This window comes from Tenrec ecaudatus, chromosome 15 (assembly GCF_050624435.1).
Source record: "Tenrec ecaudatus isolate mTenEca1 chromosome 15, mTenEca1.hap1, whole genome shotgun sequence".
Classification (NCBI taxonomy): domain Eukaryota; kingdom Metazoa; phylum Chordata; class Mammalia; order Afrosoricida; family Tenrecidae; genus Tenrec; species Tenrec ecaudatus.
Window position 1 is genome coordinate 55,158,097 of NC_134544.1, and position 16,117 is coordinate 55,174,213.

The window sequence follows — 16,117 nt, forward strand, 5'->3', positions numbered from 1 at the left end:
TACCTTGTATCACAAGACCCTTTCAGGGTTGAGCAGGCCTGAAAGAGACAATGGGCTGTGGGTTAGCGGTGGGCAGTTCACCACATCGCAGTGTTTGCAGACACTTGGTAAAGTGTCCCAAGCCAGGTTTCCCAAGACAATAGCTCCACACGGCTGCGTTTGTTTAAGTCCGCAATCCCAGCTAAGAGAGGGGTTTGCCTCTCCTCTTCAAAAGCCAAGAATGCAAGACAGGGGCAGGAGGCAATGCCTAGGGAAGTTGGGGCAAATTCCACTAGCACAGAAAAGACTCACATGTCTACCTAACCCACCTTAAAAGAAGAGAGTTAACCCCAAAGCAGAGTCCCTGGGTGGTGACAACGATTAATGAGCCCAGTTGCTAACTAAAAGGTTGGAGGTCTGAGTCTAGTCAAAGGTACCTCGGAAGAAAAGCCTGGCAAATCTTCTGAAAGGTGACAGTCATGGAACACTCTGTGGCCCACAGTTCCACCCTGACCCACTCGGGGTCACCCTCAACAGCATGGGTTTGGTGTTGCTGTTTTACTGGGTTTGTTTTTTATCACCGTGAAGAGAATAGAAAATCAAGGTATTGTAGGATTTTTAAAGTTATTTCCTGGGTGAAGCAACTGGGAAAAGCAAGGGTGAAATTTTCAATTCCATGACTCAGCTGGGTCTAGGAGAGCTAAGGGCCATTCACTGTGTCTTATGCATGGGTGTTCAGAAGGAATGCCCGTGTCTTCTCCACTGGGCAGCTTGTATCACGTGAAAGCCTATTCAATGCCCAACAGCTTCCACTTTCTCTCAGCATATTGAATAGATACATTAAAAAACCAAACTCACTGCCATTGAGTCCATTCCAACCCCTAGTGACCCTGTAGGACAAGGTAGAACTGCCCCTATGGATTTCCAAGACTGAGAGAAAGCCCCTTCTTTCTCTCTCAGGGTCACTGGTGGTTTCCAACTGCTGACCTTGCCATTTATAGCATAGCTTCTAGCCCACGGCAACCCACTGCGCTTCCGGGACTCCTTACTGAAAAGGTAAGTCACCTAGAATTCCCATTGCCAAGTGCGCCGGGTCATTTTTGCAACAGCAGCCACCAAATCTTTAAGGACCTACTGACAATTTGAATGGTAAGGTGTATAATTCATTCACTCACCCAGCAAATATTCAAACATGGTCTACTTCGACCAAATCCATGAGAGTTTGGAGCTGGGGGAACGAAGGTGCAGCCTAGATTCTAAGACACTGTAAAGGGTGAGAAGTGTCTTCTAAGAGACGCAAATAAAGATGTTGGGGTTTCTGAGAAAGATGGTTTTGAAGTTGGGGCTGGGGCTGGGGCTGAGCAGAGAAAGCCTGGCTGAGTGGGAGGTATTTGAGGCAGACTTTGAAAGGCTGGGAGCACACTCCCTAACACAATTATGTATATGCTCTTCCCCACCTCGTTCTAGTTCTTTCTACTTCTTGATCTATGGGATTCATTAAAATAGGGCTTCTTATACTTTCTGGAATTTGGAAAATCCCTCGAAAGCTACAGGGTCTCTCTCCAAAAAAGCTTTACATATATACCAAAATATGGCATACAATTTCCAAGGGTATCTAGATCTACCCATGTACTCAAGAAGAAGAATCCTGGAGTTTGTTTGCAGACTCATTTTTTATAGAGGAATTGAGGAAAAACCAAAATCATCTATCCATCCACTTTCATTGGCAGCAAGCTGAAGATGATTCACAGTGACCCCATAGGACAGCATAGAACTGCCTCTATAGGTTTCTGAGACTAGGTTTTATAGAAGCAGAAAACTTTCTCTCAGCAGCTGGTGGTTTCAAACTATTGACCTTGTGGTTAGAAGCCCAATACATAACCTGTTAGACCATGAGAGCTCCTGAATTGATGCATTTGAAGAAGACTGAAAGTATCATGGGCTGCTAAAAGGACAAACCCATCTTGGAAGAAGTAAGTCCAGAGTGCTCCTTAGAGGCAAGGATGGCGAGTCCTTGTGGTATGTACTTTGGACATGTAGAGGACATCGTGCTTGGTAAGGTAGAGGGGCAGGGAAAAGAGGAAGGGCCTTGACAGGATGGACTGACCTAACGGCTGCAACAACAGCTCGAGCATAAGAGCCCTGGTGGGGATGGCACAGGACCGAGCATGTGTTCGGGTATAAGAGGGTCCCTGTGGGCCAGAAACCGACTTGATGGCACCTAAAAGATTCATCCCTTACATTTGTTTTGTTTTAAAGTTAAGTAAAATCTCTAATCTCTCAAAATACAAACTAAACTCACTGTCACCTAGTCTAACGCATAGCAACCCCATAGGACAGAGCAGAACTGTCCCTGTGAGCTGCTGAGACTGGAAATCTTTACAGGAGTTGAAAGCCTGTTTTGTTATTGTTTAATCATTTTATTGGGGGCTCATACAACTCTTATCACCATCCATCCATCGATCCATCGATCCATCGATCCATCGTGTCAAGCCCATTTGTACATTTGTTGCCATCATAGTTCTCAAAACACGTTCTTTCTACTTGAGCCCTTGGAAAGCCTTGTTTTACTGCCTTTGAGTGGCTGTTGGTTTTGAACTGCTGGTCTTGTGGTTAGCAGCCCACCACACAATCTATGCCACCAGGGCACCCACATGGGGCTACAAAACCCCAAATGAGAAAATAAAGGGCATTTTGCATGTGTCATGCTGTGGAAAATCCCATTGATTTGAAAAGCAAGTTGGGAGCAACCTGAGAACCCTCAGGGATATGGCTGTCATATTTCACCCATGGAAACGCATCAGACGTTCTGTATCTACCTTCATTGGGTTGCGAATAGTCAAACTATTTTAAATAGGATCTTTCACAACCAGACAGTCTTGCATTTTCTTTCATGAATAAATCCCAATCAGAAGTCAGCATTTCTTTTCTCTACAATGAGAAGGCTTCCATTAAAAAGTTCCAGGCAAAAAAAATAGATGATGGAATTTATTGGGAACTTTTTGAAGCCCCCTAGTGTCTAAGAAAAGGAGCCTTGGTCTTGTGGTGGGTTATCCTTTGGGTTGCTACTTGCAAGGTCATCGGTTCAAAACCCTCAGCCCCTCTGTGAGAGAAAGACGAGGCTTTCTACTCAGGAAGAGGCATAGCCTCACAAACTCACGGGGGTCGTTCTACCCTCTCCTATATGGTTGCTATTAATTGGCATACATTCGATGGCAGTGATATTTTACTCTCTGAGAAGGAGCCCTAGTGGAATGGTGGTGACACATTGGGCTGCGAACTGTGAGCTCACATGTTCAGAACCAACAGCCACACCCCAAGAGAAAGATGAGGTTTTCCATTCTCATAAAGAGTTACATTCTCTGATGAAGGCAACGTATGTACAAATGCGCTTGACACAGTGGATGTATATATGGATTGTGATAAGAGCTGCACAAGTCCCCAATAAAATGAATTTTTTAAAAATCATCTGCACAAAGTATATGAAATAAATTTGTATTTGCTTTTGGGTTTAAAAATAAATAGAAAAAGTTACATTCTCAGAAATCCACAGAGGCAGTTCTGGCCTGCCCTACCCTACAGGGTAAAATCATATGAATTAAAATCAACTCCATGACAGGGATTGGTTTCATTTTTGTTTTGAGGATTTGAGAACTGAATCCAGAAAAGATGCAAATAAAAGGTGGGGTAGAAAGGAGGACCGGATCACAAGGATCTACATATAACCTCCTCTCTGGGGGATGGACAACAGAAAAGTGGATGAAGGGAGACATCGGACAGTGTAAGTAGGATATGACAAAATAATGAATTATGACGGGTTCATGAGGGAGGGAAGAGCGGGGAGGGAGGGGGAAAGAAGCTGATATTAAGGGCTCAAGTAGAAAGCAAATGTTTTGAGAATGATGATGGCAACAAATGTACAAACGTGCTTGACACAATGGATATATGTATGGATTGTGATAAAAGTTGTACGAGCCCCCAATAAAATGATTAAATAAAAACTACAAAATGATGAGAAATTAAAAAGTTTTAAATAGAAAAAAACCCCACCAAAATTGACAAAGAGATTCCCTCCCACCCCAACAGCACTGATGACTGAAGAACAAAGTTCGTGAGGATGTGGAGAGTGTGGCACATTGGCTCATTACTGGCGGGACTGTACCACGGCAACTACTGGGGGAAATGTGCTTCTTCAAAAAACTAGAGATTTTAGGAATATCTTATGACTCAGCCCAAGGGCCCTGTTGGTGTAGTGGGTTACACTTTGGGCTGCTAGTTACAAGGTTAGTAGTTCAAACCCACCATCTACTCAAAATGAAAAAGAGAAGACTTTCTACTGTAAAGATTCACAATCTCTGAAATCTCCGTTCTATACTTTTTGGGCATTAGGAATCAGAATCGATCTGTAACAGTGAGTTGGGTTTTGGGCATATGATCCAGTAACTGCCACACCTAGGTACATATCCTAGCCAGACTCACTGCTGTTGAGTCAATTCCCACCATAGTGATCCTATTTAAGTTATGCCTACAAAAACTTCTAATTAGAGACAATAAATGAACCTTGCTAGAATGGGGGGCGGGAGAGACATAGATTATCATTCAAAGTCTTTTAAAAAAATCAAGCTGCCCGAAACTGTCACCCTAATATATTCTTGAGCTGAAAATATCCCCGAGTTCACCTTTTAGAAAAATAACAGACTGGCACACAAAATAAGGAACATTACCCCTTAGGACTCACTTCTAAGGAGCATTCTGGCTGTACTACTCCCAACACAAATGTGTTCTTTCTCTGGCAGTTCATGGTATTATTTAATATTCATTATAAACACTAATTCAAAGGCATGAATTCTTCTTTAGTCTTTCTTAATCATTGTTCAGTTAATCATGAATCTGAGTTGACTGAAAATACCATAGCTTGAGTCGGACAACCTTAGTCTTCAAAGTTACTTCTTTGATATTAAGGATCTTCCTAGGACTTTTATAGGAATTGCATTAAAATTATATCAATTCTGGGAGAATTAGCATCTTTACTATGTTGAGTCTTCCAATTCATGAACAAATCTTACAGAATTTCTTTCTTGCATATTTTTCAGTTATCAGTATATCAGTTCCATATATGTGTGTCAGATATGAATTGAGCTGCTAACTGTGAGGTTAGCAGTTAGAAACCAACTCCTCCATGGGAGCAAAAATAAAGCAATCCTACTTTCACAAACATTTACAGCCCCAGAAACTACCATGACTCAGAGTTGACTCGATGCCAGTGAGTTTGATGGAGTGTTTTGGTTTTATATGTTTTTCTAGATATACACGTAAGAATTTCTCTTTGGGGAGGAAGACAAGACTTTCTACTCTTTTAAAGTGTTAGAGTTTCAGAAACCACACGGCAGTTCTACCAATCCTGCAGAACCACTCTGAGTCACTATCAACTCTTTTATCTCTCTTTTTTAAAATGAGCGTAAATAATATTGTATTTTTTATGTTTGTTGCATGTATTCATTGTTAGGACATAGAAATATGCATGATTTTTGTCTGCTTATCTTGTGATGTCATATGCATGCACAAGCAAACAGCTACTACTAACAACTGGAGCAGAAGTGATGCGTTTGAAGGACAGTATCAGGGAAGAATATTGAAAGTATCATGGATTTCCAGAAGAACAAACAAATCTTTTTGGAAGGACAGTCAGAAAGGAGACTGGAGAGACTTTGCTGAGGAACTGTGGCCATATTATCAGGAGGGACCTCGTCCCTGAAAAGGACATCATGCTTGGCAAAGCTGAGGGTCAGTGAAACAAGAAGAGCCCGCCAAGGACAGTGGCAGCAGCAAGGCTCCCAGCATAACAATCGTAAGGCTGGCACAGAACCAGACCGTGTTTCAATCCTTTGTACACAGGGTCACTACGAATTGGCACTCAACAACTAACAACATCGTGTGACATTCCTGAACTCCTTTACTCTTATAGGAGGATTTTGTTGTTGTTGTTTTGATTCCTTGGGATTTCTTATGTAGTTAATCATGTCATCTGCAAATAGGAATCACGTTATTTCTTCAAGGTCAGCCGTTCGAGACCATCACCCTGCTCTGACGGAGGGAAATTGGGCTTTCTATTCCCGTAAAGAGTTACAGGCTCGGAACCCCCCAGGAGCAGTTCTTCCTCAGTCCTATGGGGTCGTTATGGGTCAGCATCGACACAATGGCGGTGAGAGTTTTTAGTTTAATGTTAGCTAGATGTTCTCTACATGTTACTAGGGGTTAGATAGTGTTTCGTGGATGTTCGGTGTCAAATTAAGGAAGTTCTCTTCTATTCTTTTAAGTCTTTATCAAGAATGGTACAGAGTGTTGTCAGATGTCTGTTTTGTATTGATGGATAGGAACATATAATTGATCCGTGGGTTACCTTGATTGATCTTCAAATGCTGAAACAGTCTTGTATTCCCAGAAAGCAAACCCCACTCCATCATGGTGGATCATGCTCTTCATATGTAGCATTTTGCAGCTCAGGTGAGCTGACCCATGTAACCTTCAGTCTGTATTTCCACAGCCACTCCAGTAAACCCAGCACCCTTTCTGCTGGTGCAGAACAGGATGGGCATTGGCTCCCTCGCAGAGACACTGATGAGCCAGCCAGAGATGTTTTCCCAGCAGAGAGACCCAGCCCTCGGCTCTGGCCCCTCCTGCTTCTCTGCCCAGGATAAACACAAAGCAGAACTGAGCTCCCAGCAGGATGACCTAGAAGTGACCCTCGGACTGACCTAACACTCTGGTCACTCTCACCGACAGATTTGTTTATCTTGGAACCTCGGAGCGTCTGCCCCCAAAAGCTCCGGCTCGAGACGCTAAGTCTTCCCAGGCGAGCTGTCAGTCACAGGTTAAGTGCATGTAGAACAGTTGCATGATAGCCTGAGTTTATTTACCAAAACCCGGTGTTTATGCGCTCCAGCACCACGGAGGGGCCACAGGCTGCTGAATGTAGCAAGCGGGAAGCCAATTAAATGTCTCCATCAAGTATTTGCCCTTACACTACACAATTATCAGGGGGCCTTGATAGCGAGGCTCTCTGCCTGGGCTCCAGCAGATGAAAGATCCCCTGGTGATCCAAATGTGACATCTCCAAAGGAGGGGTGTCTGGTCAGGCCATTTCCCTGAGAGTTTATTTTAATGGAACGTGAGATGCATGGCTCCATGTGTGGTAAGGGGGCACCTTGGGTATTCTTCCCCAGGTGCATTTTATTGGAAGGCATCCCGTACTATGGGCTGGGGGACCAGCTCTTAGTAACTCCTGTGTTAGCCTGGATACGTTATAGAAACAAATCCACAGAAACTCATGTACAAGGGAGAGTTTTATATAAAGGTTAAGTGTGCATCGAGAAAACATCCCAATCCAATGCTGCCCAAGCCCACAAGTCCAACATTAACCCATATGTCCAGCACCAATCCACAAAGTCCTCCTCCAACTCACAAAACATACACTGTGATGCCGACTACAGGAGGAAAGCCAAATCAGTGAGCATGGAAGTATCTCAGTGCTGACAGGGGTCTCCACACGGCTGCTCCAGCATCCAGGGCTGCATCGAGGTACATCCATGTGGCTGCTCCTCCAGGATGTCTTACAGGAAGTGAGCCTTGCCAGCTGAAGCAGGGAACTGGCTAAGGCAGCTGCACCCTGGTCTGACCATCAGAAAGCAAGAGACCCGAGAACTAGAAAGGCGAGGCTTACTGAGCCATTTCTCTCTCCACCCTTCAATTAACTTCACATGTGTTTATCATCCAGGTTGGCACAATAAACTAACTTACTCCCATCCCAGAAAACCTCTTCAAGCGAAAGAAAAAGTTTTATTACTGAGTAAGCATTACCAGCGGGTGATACATGATAGACAGTCCACTAAAGAGATGGCAAAAGCAGGAGAAAACCTGAACCATTATATGGATAACCCATGGTTGTGGGGTTGAGTCTGAGAGGCCCTGGAGAGCAGGGCAGAACTGCTCCACTGGGCTTCCAAGGTTGTAATCTCTACAGAAGAGACCCTAGTGGTGCTGTGGGCTAAGTCCTCAAAGTTGGTGGTTCAAACCCACCCACCCTCTGTGGGGAGCAGGATGAGGCGTTCTGCTCCCATAAAGCTTTACTGGCCTGAAACCCTGTATAGGGTCTGCAGCAGTGGTTTGGGGAATCCTCACACCGAAGCAGGCAGCCAGATCTTTGTCTAGGAGCTGCTAGTACATTCAAACTTCAGATATTTCAGTTAGCCGCCAAGCACTTAACTAATGGCGCTCCTTATTCTATAGGTAGGGGGCACAATTATTGCATCGTATTTTACAGATAATAGGTAATTTTCTCACCTTTCTGGCTCAGAGACAGGGCTGGGCTTCCTGAGTTTATGCTAATCTTTCAGAAGGCAGGAAAAGTCATCATGCATCCACTCAATGACTTAAAGTTATATTTACATACTGCTTAGAAAGACAAAGATTCTACAATGACAAGTTATCTCACATGAATTCGAAAGAGAGCAACGGAGGAGGGGCGCTCCTTCCACCCTTTTCACTAAGAGAATTGACTATTGCTTCTCTTGTTGGTCCTTAAGAAAACTTGGTGACTTGGTTGGTTACACACTGGGCTGGTAAGGGCAAGGTCAGCAGTTCAAAACCCCATGTGCTCCTCAGGAAGTTGAGGCTTTCCACCACTGTAAAGAGTTAGTCTTGGCAACCCACAGGGGCAGTTCTCCTCTGTCCGACAGTCACTAGGAGTCGACATCAACTCCATCGCAGTGAGTTTTGATTCACTTGTCCTTACTGGGCAGAGTTTACACCCAGAAGTGGTAATCTTGATATTTTCCTAAACACGTTATCTATTGTCCCAAATTTCTGCACTGGACAATGACCAACATATCAGATGCAAAGATAGGGTTTCAACTTCTTTTGAAATGATTGTTAAGGTCATCTTATCTTCCCAAATCCAGTCCCTTAGCCAGCCTCCACAGAGGTGGGGGAGTCTGCTGCGATTCTCGTTCCAGGGTTAACTCGCAGGGGCTCCGGAGATGATGGCTCGTATAGAGGCGGACTCACACCCCACTTTCCATGGAGGTTGTTTTCGCCTGTCTAAGGCAGGCAAACATGAGCCTCCAGGGAGAGGAAGCTAAAGGAACAAAGATGATAGGGTGGTTTTGGTTCCAGAAATAGGCTCCCCGCCCTTCCCTGGCAGGAGATGTAAAATCCATCTGAGTCTTCCAGGAATGCTCTTATTTGGTCGACAAGACAAGGAGGGTGAGCAGTAGCCCTTCTGAGGGCTCCGCAGACAGGGGAGCCCGTTCCTTCTCCTTATCCCATTACAGTCCTGCTGACCAGTGATGGAGGGGCCACTTGGAGCCGAGCAGGGCTATTATCAGCCCTGGCTTAAGTAAACCTCCTGCCCCTGCACGGACCCATCTCCCTCCACAGCGCTGCAAGCCCATCCATCACTGTCACCTTTCCAGGGGGCCTGCCATGACAGTTCATGATCATTAACCAGCTGGGGGTGTGCTCTGTGTTAAAGTGAAGACACATCAAACCCAGAAACGCCAGGTTCCTTGAAGTCACAGGCGACGTGGGTACCCCAAACTCGACACTTAAGCTCTGACAGAGAAAATGAGATTCTGGGTAAATTGCCTCAATATTGTCCAAACCCAGACCCCTGTTCTATTTGCAGGGGCAGAAGCCAGGAGGAAGGGGACTATATGAGAATGGCTACCAGGAAGGATGCAGCCGCCAGGGCTACAATTGCAGGTGAGAGGCCTCCTGGTCTGTCTTCCCCCCTCCCCTGGGCCCCCTCTCCATACACCTCGCATGCGGAGGGAACGCTGGTAGGCAGCTCTCTGGATACACTTAGGCACCCTAGTCTTCTGATCATTTTACAGGCCTTAAGCAGGGGCTCAAGCCCCTGAAAGAAATTCAGGCCGACCCATTTCTCTTCTGTGTCACGAAGGCTTACAGTGCAGAAGAAACCGCGTGCATTGGGGGTCTCGTGTGTGTTGGGGTGAGCTTGAGTTTTGTGGTTCCTCTCTGTGCCCACTGTTTAAACAAGACATTTCCTTTTCTTATTCATTTCCTGCCCAACCTGGAAGATGAGACAGAGCTTGAAAAGGAAGAGGGAGTTTCTTTGGGGCAGATCTTTAAAAAGTAACAAAAGAAGAGTGAGACACGGGAGCCAGCGGCCCTAACCAGCCCATCGGCACAGCAAAGAAGTTTGCAAACTTTCCCTCGATTGCTTTTTCATTCCGATACCCTTTATTCAGTCCCTCCCGTGTGCTAGGATAATGCCCCAGGATTCTAAAGGACAAAAAGAGGGTCTAATTATCCAACTGGGTCATCACGCTTTCTCCACAATCTCAAATTCACTGCCACCGAGTCAATGCCAACTCATAGTGACCCTATAGGTCAGGGAAGAACTGCCCCTGTGAGTTTCTGAGACTGTAACTCTGTATGAGAGAAGACAGCCCTGTCTCTCTCAGAGTAGCTGCTGACTTTTCAGATTGCAACCCAACATGAAACCATGATACCTCCAGGCTCCCTTTTCTAAGGCGGACAAAGAAAGTATCTATCCCAGAAACGGACTCTAGTAAACAAAGAATGGAGAGGGAACCTGGACAGGACATGCCAGTAAGACCCTGCAGGGGTGTGGCCTGTTGGTTGAGTATTGAATTCTGAGCAATAGTCCAACAAAGAAGGGGAAGTAGTAACAGCATGATATCGTTAAAGTTTATTGTGCCAACCTGACTGATAAACACATGTAGGATTAATTGAAGGGTGGAGAGTTAAATGGCTCAGTGAACCTCGCCTTTCTAGTTCTCGGGTCTCTTGCTTTGTGATACTCAGACCAGGGTGCAGCTGCCTTAGCCAGTTCCCTGCTTCCGCTGGCAAGGGTCACTTCCTGTAAGACATCCACAAGGAGAAACCACATGGATCTGCATCCCCGAATCATCCCTGGGTGCTTGAGCAGCCGTGTGGAGACCCCTGTCAGTGTGGAGATGCTTACATGCTCACTGACTTGGCTTGCCTCCTGCGGTCAGCATCATAGTGTGTGTTTTGTGAGATGGAGGAGGACTTTGTGGATTGGTGTCAGACATAGTGGTTAATGTTGGACTTGTGGGCTTGGGCAGTACTGGGTTGGGATGTTTTCTTGATGTGCACTCACCCTTTATGTAAAATTCTCTCTTATACATGGGTTTCTGTAGATTTGCTTCTCTAAAGTACCCAGACTAACACATAGTATATGCAAAATACAAGGTTAATAATATTCACGTCCATTCGGTTACTATTGTCACTGCCATCAAGTTGATTCCAACTCATGGTGGCCCATGGGACAGGGCAGAACTGCCCCCGTGGGTCTCTGAGACTGTCATCTTTAGGGGAGTAGAAAGGCTCATTTTCTCTCAAGGGACTGCTGGTGTTTTCAAACTGCTGACTTGTGGTTTGCAGTCCAGTGCAGAACCCACTACACTGGTTTCTATCAACTGAGCTCCAATTCATGGCAACATATTGTTCATGTTCAATAGAATAAAACATTGTCTGGCCCCATGCCGTCCTCACAAACATTAGCATGTTCCAGCTCACTGATAGGGCCGCTGTGCAATGTGAGCGCATTCCAACTGTCCTAAGGGAAGAAGGAGACCCTGAGTTTAAATATAAGTTATAGAGACACCTTTATTAAATCTTAAACAGGACAAAGACAAATCATCCAGATGATGGAGACGAAACACGAGGCCGTCGTGCTGTCCAAGAATTCACAGAAACACACTCATTTACACAGGACACCAAAAGCAGACGCAAGTATCACCCCACCATGACTGGCAGTAGATCCATTCATCACAGTTACAGACAGCACTACAGAACTGGAAGAGGAGCGATGATTGGAATAGGCACATTGTTTCAAATGCCGCCCGGCCTTTTAATATCGCCACTATGTAACTTGTTATCTAGATGTTAGCATCGTTATCTAGAACTCCAAGATGACAGTGTCGGTTTCTTAGGATCAGTCAGAAAACCCCACTGCCATCAACCCATAGAGACACTTTGTGAGGTTTCCTAGATTGTAAATCTGCACGAGAGCAGACAACTTCGTCTTTCTCTTCTGGAGGACCCTATGGGTTTGAACCTCTGACCTTGCAGTTAACCACCCAGCACCTAACCCAATAGGCCTCCTAGGATTAGGAGAAAGAAATTAAATAATATGTGTAAAACTACTTCACTCTCTGCATAGAAATAAACATTTTAAGTGTAATTTACTATAATAATATTAATGCTATTATATTTCTATTCATTAGTTTATATGACATAGAAAATAGGTACATTTTATCCCCTAGCTCATAGAATTGTTTTGTGGATTAAAGAAAATAGTGCATAGTAAGCCCTTACATTATTAGGAGCATAATAAACGTTCAGTGTTATGTAGCATCATTGTAATTTTTATCTTGTAACTTAACCTTTAAGTTATAACAGTATGGCTTTATACTTGTATACATAGGGTATAATATATAAGACACAATGATTTTATCTTAATGTTATTCTTAATTGTTGCTACTCTATGGGCTTATTCCAAGCTCATGTTTGGCTTTGACACTAACAAAGGCAATGTTTCATAGCAAAGACTATACACTGTTTTCCACACCACTCAACACCAGACCAAGTCTATGCTCAGAGTTTCAGCAAAAGACATGCAGGGCCTGGGGCACTGATGAGCATATGTGAGGCCTTCTTCTCCTGCCCTCCTATCCTACAGGCCTCTAAGCTTCAAAAAGTGGTTCTCAACCCCGACTTCTGGACTGCAGCTGACCTCTGAAGTAGCTTGCTCATGGTGTAACTGGTCAGAGCCCGAACTCATTCAGGAAATGAGCAGTGGCCAGAGAGAAGAGGAATGAATGGTCCAAGCAGCTTATGAAAAGAACTCCAGAGAGCCCAGTGGTCTGCATGGCTCCTCTGCCAGTTGCTGTGTGGTGCAAAGTAGTATTACTACATCCAGACTCTGGGTATTATTAAATTTTTATTCACCAACAGGGGGAAGAACTTTTTTTTTTTGCACTCTACTTTGAAAACAGGAGCTCCGGTGGTGTAATGGTGATGTGTCGGGCTGCTGACCGAAAAGTCAGCAGTTTGAAACCACCAGCAACACCGCAGGAGAAAGATGAGGCTCTCTACTCCCATAAAGAGGTAATGTTTCAGACACCCACTGGGGTAGTTCTACCTTGTCCCACAAGGTCGCTGTAAGTGGAATTGACTGTATGGCAGGGAGAGCTGCTTTGAAAGGACAAAACTAGACAGAAGAGTCAACTGCTATAAGTTGGAATCTCCTAAGCCAGAGGAATAGTAAGGTCAGCTCGCTGCCCTCCCTTTAAAACTTAGTAGTGGCCACCAAGTGATGGGAACTCGTGAGCCCATATGTGTCAGGATCGAAGGATACTCCATAACCCCATGGTTGATTCTTCTCAAGGTCTTTCTTTCACAGCGCATCTGGATCGACTCAAACCTCCAACATATGGTTAGCACTCAAGAACATTAACTATTTCCATCCTCCAGAGATTCACTTTTAAACTTGTAGGATCTTTTCCTGGGAGACCAGAACCCCAGTGAGTTAAGATCTCACGTAGGTAAATAGACATTTGTACATCAGTGCTCATTATAGCACTATTTATGAAAGCTGAAAACAACTGGGTCAAATGGGAACATCAGGAGAAAAGATTGAACTTACCAAGGATCTCATCTTGCCTGGATTCACAATGTTCATGGAAGCCACAGTCAAGCGCTCAAACCGTGCATTATATTGGGTGAGTCTGCTGCACAAGACCTCTTTAGAGTGTTGAAAAATGAGGATGTTCCTTTGAGGGCTAAGGCACACCTGACCCAAACCACGGTATTTTCAATCCTCTCATATGGATGTGAGAGTTGGACATTGAGTAGAAGACAGAAGAAGAATCGATGCATTTTAACTGTGGTCTTGGTGAAGAATTATGGAAGTATCAAGCTTTTGAAGAAGTACAGCCAGAACGCCCCTTAGAGACAAGGGTGGTGAGGCTTCATCTGAAGTACTTTGGATAGGAACGTGAACATCAGGCTAGACTAGTTCCTGGAGAAGGACATCACACTTGGTAACGTGGAGGAGCAGCAAAAAGGAGGCAGGCCCTTGACACGATGGACTGGCACAGTGGTCACAACAGTGGCCTCAATGGTGAGGATGGCACAGGACCAGGCTGTGTTTCAACAGAGAGGGTCACTATGAGTTGGAACCAACTCAGTGGTACCTAACGACAACCACAGGTAAGTGGATAAGCAAATATAGTCCATGCACAAATTAGCAGAGTGTTGTTGTTAGCTGTTGATGAGTCAGTTGTGACTCATCTGTACAGGAGAACAAGTCAGGAGCCCAGTCATGACCCATCCTCCCAGCCACTGTGCCAATCCAGCTGTTGACGGTCTTGCTCGATAATCTTCTTTTCCGAGCATGGTGTCTTTTTCCAGGGACTGGTCTCTCCCGATAACATGTCCATAAGACATGAAACAAAGTCTCACTATGAGGGAGAGGGAATCAGGGAGGGAGGGGGAGAATGAGGAGCTGATACCAAAGGCTCAAGTAGAAAGCAAATGTTTTGAGAATGATGATGGCAACAAATGTACTTGACACAATGGATGGGTGTATGGATTGTGATAAGAGTTGTACAAGCCCCCAATAAAATAATTAAATTTTAAAAAGTTTTTTTTTAAGTCTCACTATGTTCACTTCCAATGACCAAAACTTCTCCCAGGACAAATTGGCTTGTTCTTCTGGCAGTCTGTGCCACTGTCAATATGCTTCACCAGCACCATCATTCAAAGGCAGCAATTCTTCGACCGTCTTGTTTATCCATTGCAGATGAGCCCATTGCAAATGCCATGGTTTGAATCAGGTACACCAAGCATCTTTGCTCTTTAAGCCTTAAAGCGATCGTGTGCAGCAGATTTCCCCCATGCAATATGTCACTTGATTTCCTGACTGCTAGAATGTCCAGGAATCCGCAGGCAGATGGCTGAGGCTTTGGTAGGGATGACATTCACCACTAGGATGCAGACAGTATACTCTGGGGGGGGGGCGGCCCTGCTCTGCTCATTGCTCAGTGAGACGGCTTTAGATGTGGGGGGAGAGGGGGCTGGAGGCAAGGGGAAGCCTTGTCACTGATTATGAATGAATCACACTCATGGCTCGTGGCTCACGCTCTTCAATGGTTCAAGTGCCTGTTTCTGCTAGTTGTTTTCTTTCTGCCATCAAATCAATTCCGACTCATCGTGACTCCATAGAACCAACCATGTCACCTTCCCTCATGAGGTTCCAAGACTATAACTCTTCACAAGAGTAGAAAGCCCCATCCTTCTCCCAAGGAGCTATTGGTGGCTTTGAACCGCTTAACTTTATTTGTTTGCAGCTCAGCATGTAACCCACTACTCCACCAGAGCTCCTTTTGCTGATCTAAGCAAACACACAAAACCCAAACTCACTGCCCTCGAGTGGACACCCATTCACAGTGAGCCTATGGGACAGGGCAGAATGACCCCCTGTGAGTTTTCAAGACAGCAGCTCTTTACAGGAGTTTTCTCCCTCCAATCTGTTGGTGATTTCAAACTCCTGACCTTGAGAATCGCAGCCCAAGTGGGAACCACGACACCAGCGGGTGGATGTAAAATGCAGTGGACTTTGAGTTCTGCGGACCACGGGCCATATGGTGTTGATGATGACAACGATTGAGCAGACTCCAGTTTGCGGCAGCCCCACGTGTGTGGAGGAGAGCTGCTCCGGCGAGTGTTCAAGGCCATAGCCTTGCAGAAGCAGAGCCCCAGGCCTGTCTGTCTATCCGGGGACCTTTGAGTTGGTTCGAACTGTCAGCCTTACTTACTCTTGATAACCACTGAGCAGAGCACCCAGGGACTCCACATCTGTATGTTGACCTCATGTCGTTTTTCTTCTGCGAAGCGCCTGCTGAGGTCTCTGGCACCTTCTTCTCCTGTGTCGTTTGTGGTCTAAATGAGTTTGGCTGGTGCTTGAACTGGAAATGGCAGGAAAAGCATTTTTAAACATAACTCGTTTTCGGCAGCCGGCCAGGCCTGAGAAGTGTAAGAGGTTAGTTCTGTAAGAAAGAAACGT

General features: G+C 45.2%; 1 pseudogene; it reads right to left on the reverse strand.

The window, feature by feature from the left end:
- Nucleotides 1-16,117, reverse strand: part of LOC142427461 (ribosome biogenesis protein NSA2 homolog pseudogene) — a 45,384-nt pseudogene that overhangs the window by 892 nt on the left and 28,375 nt on the right.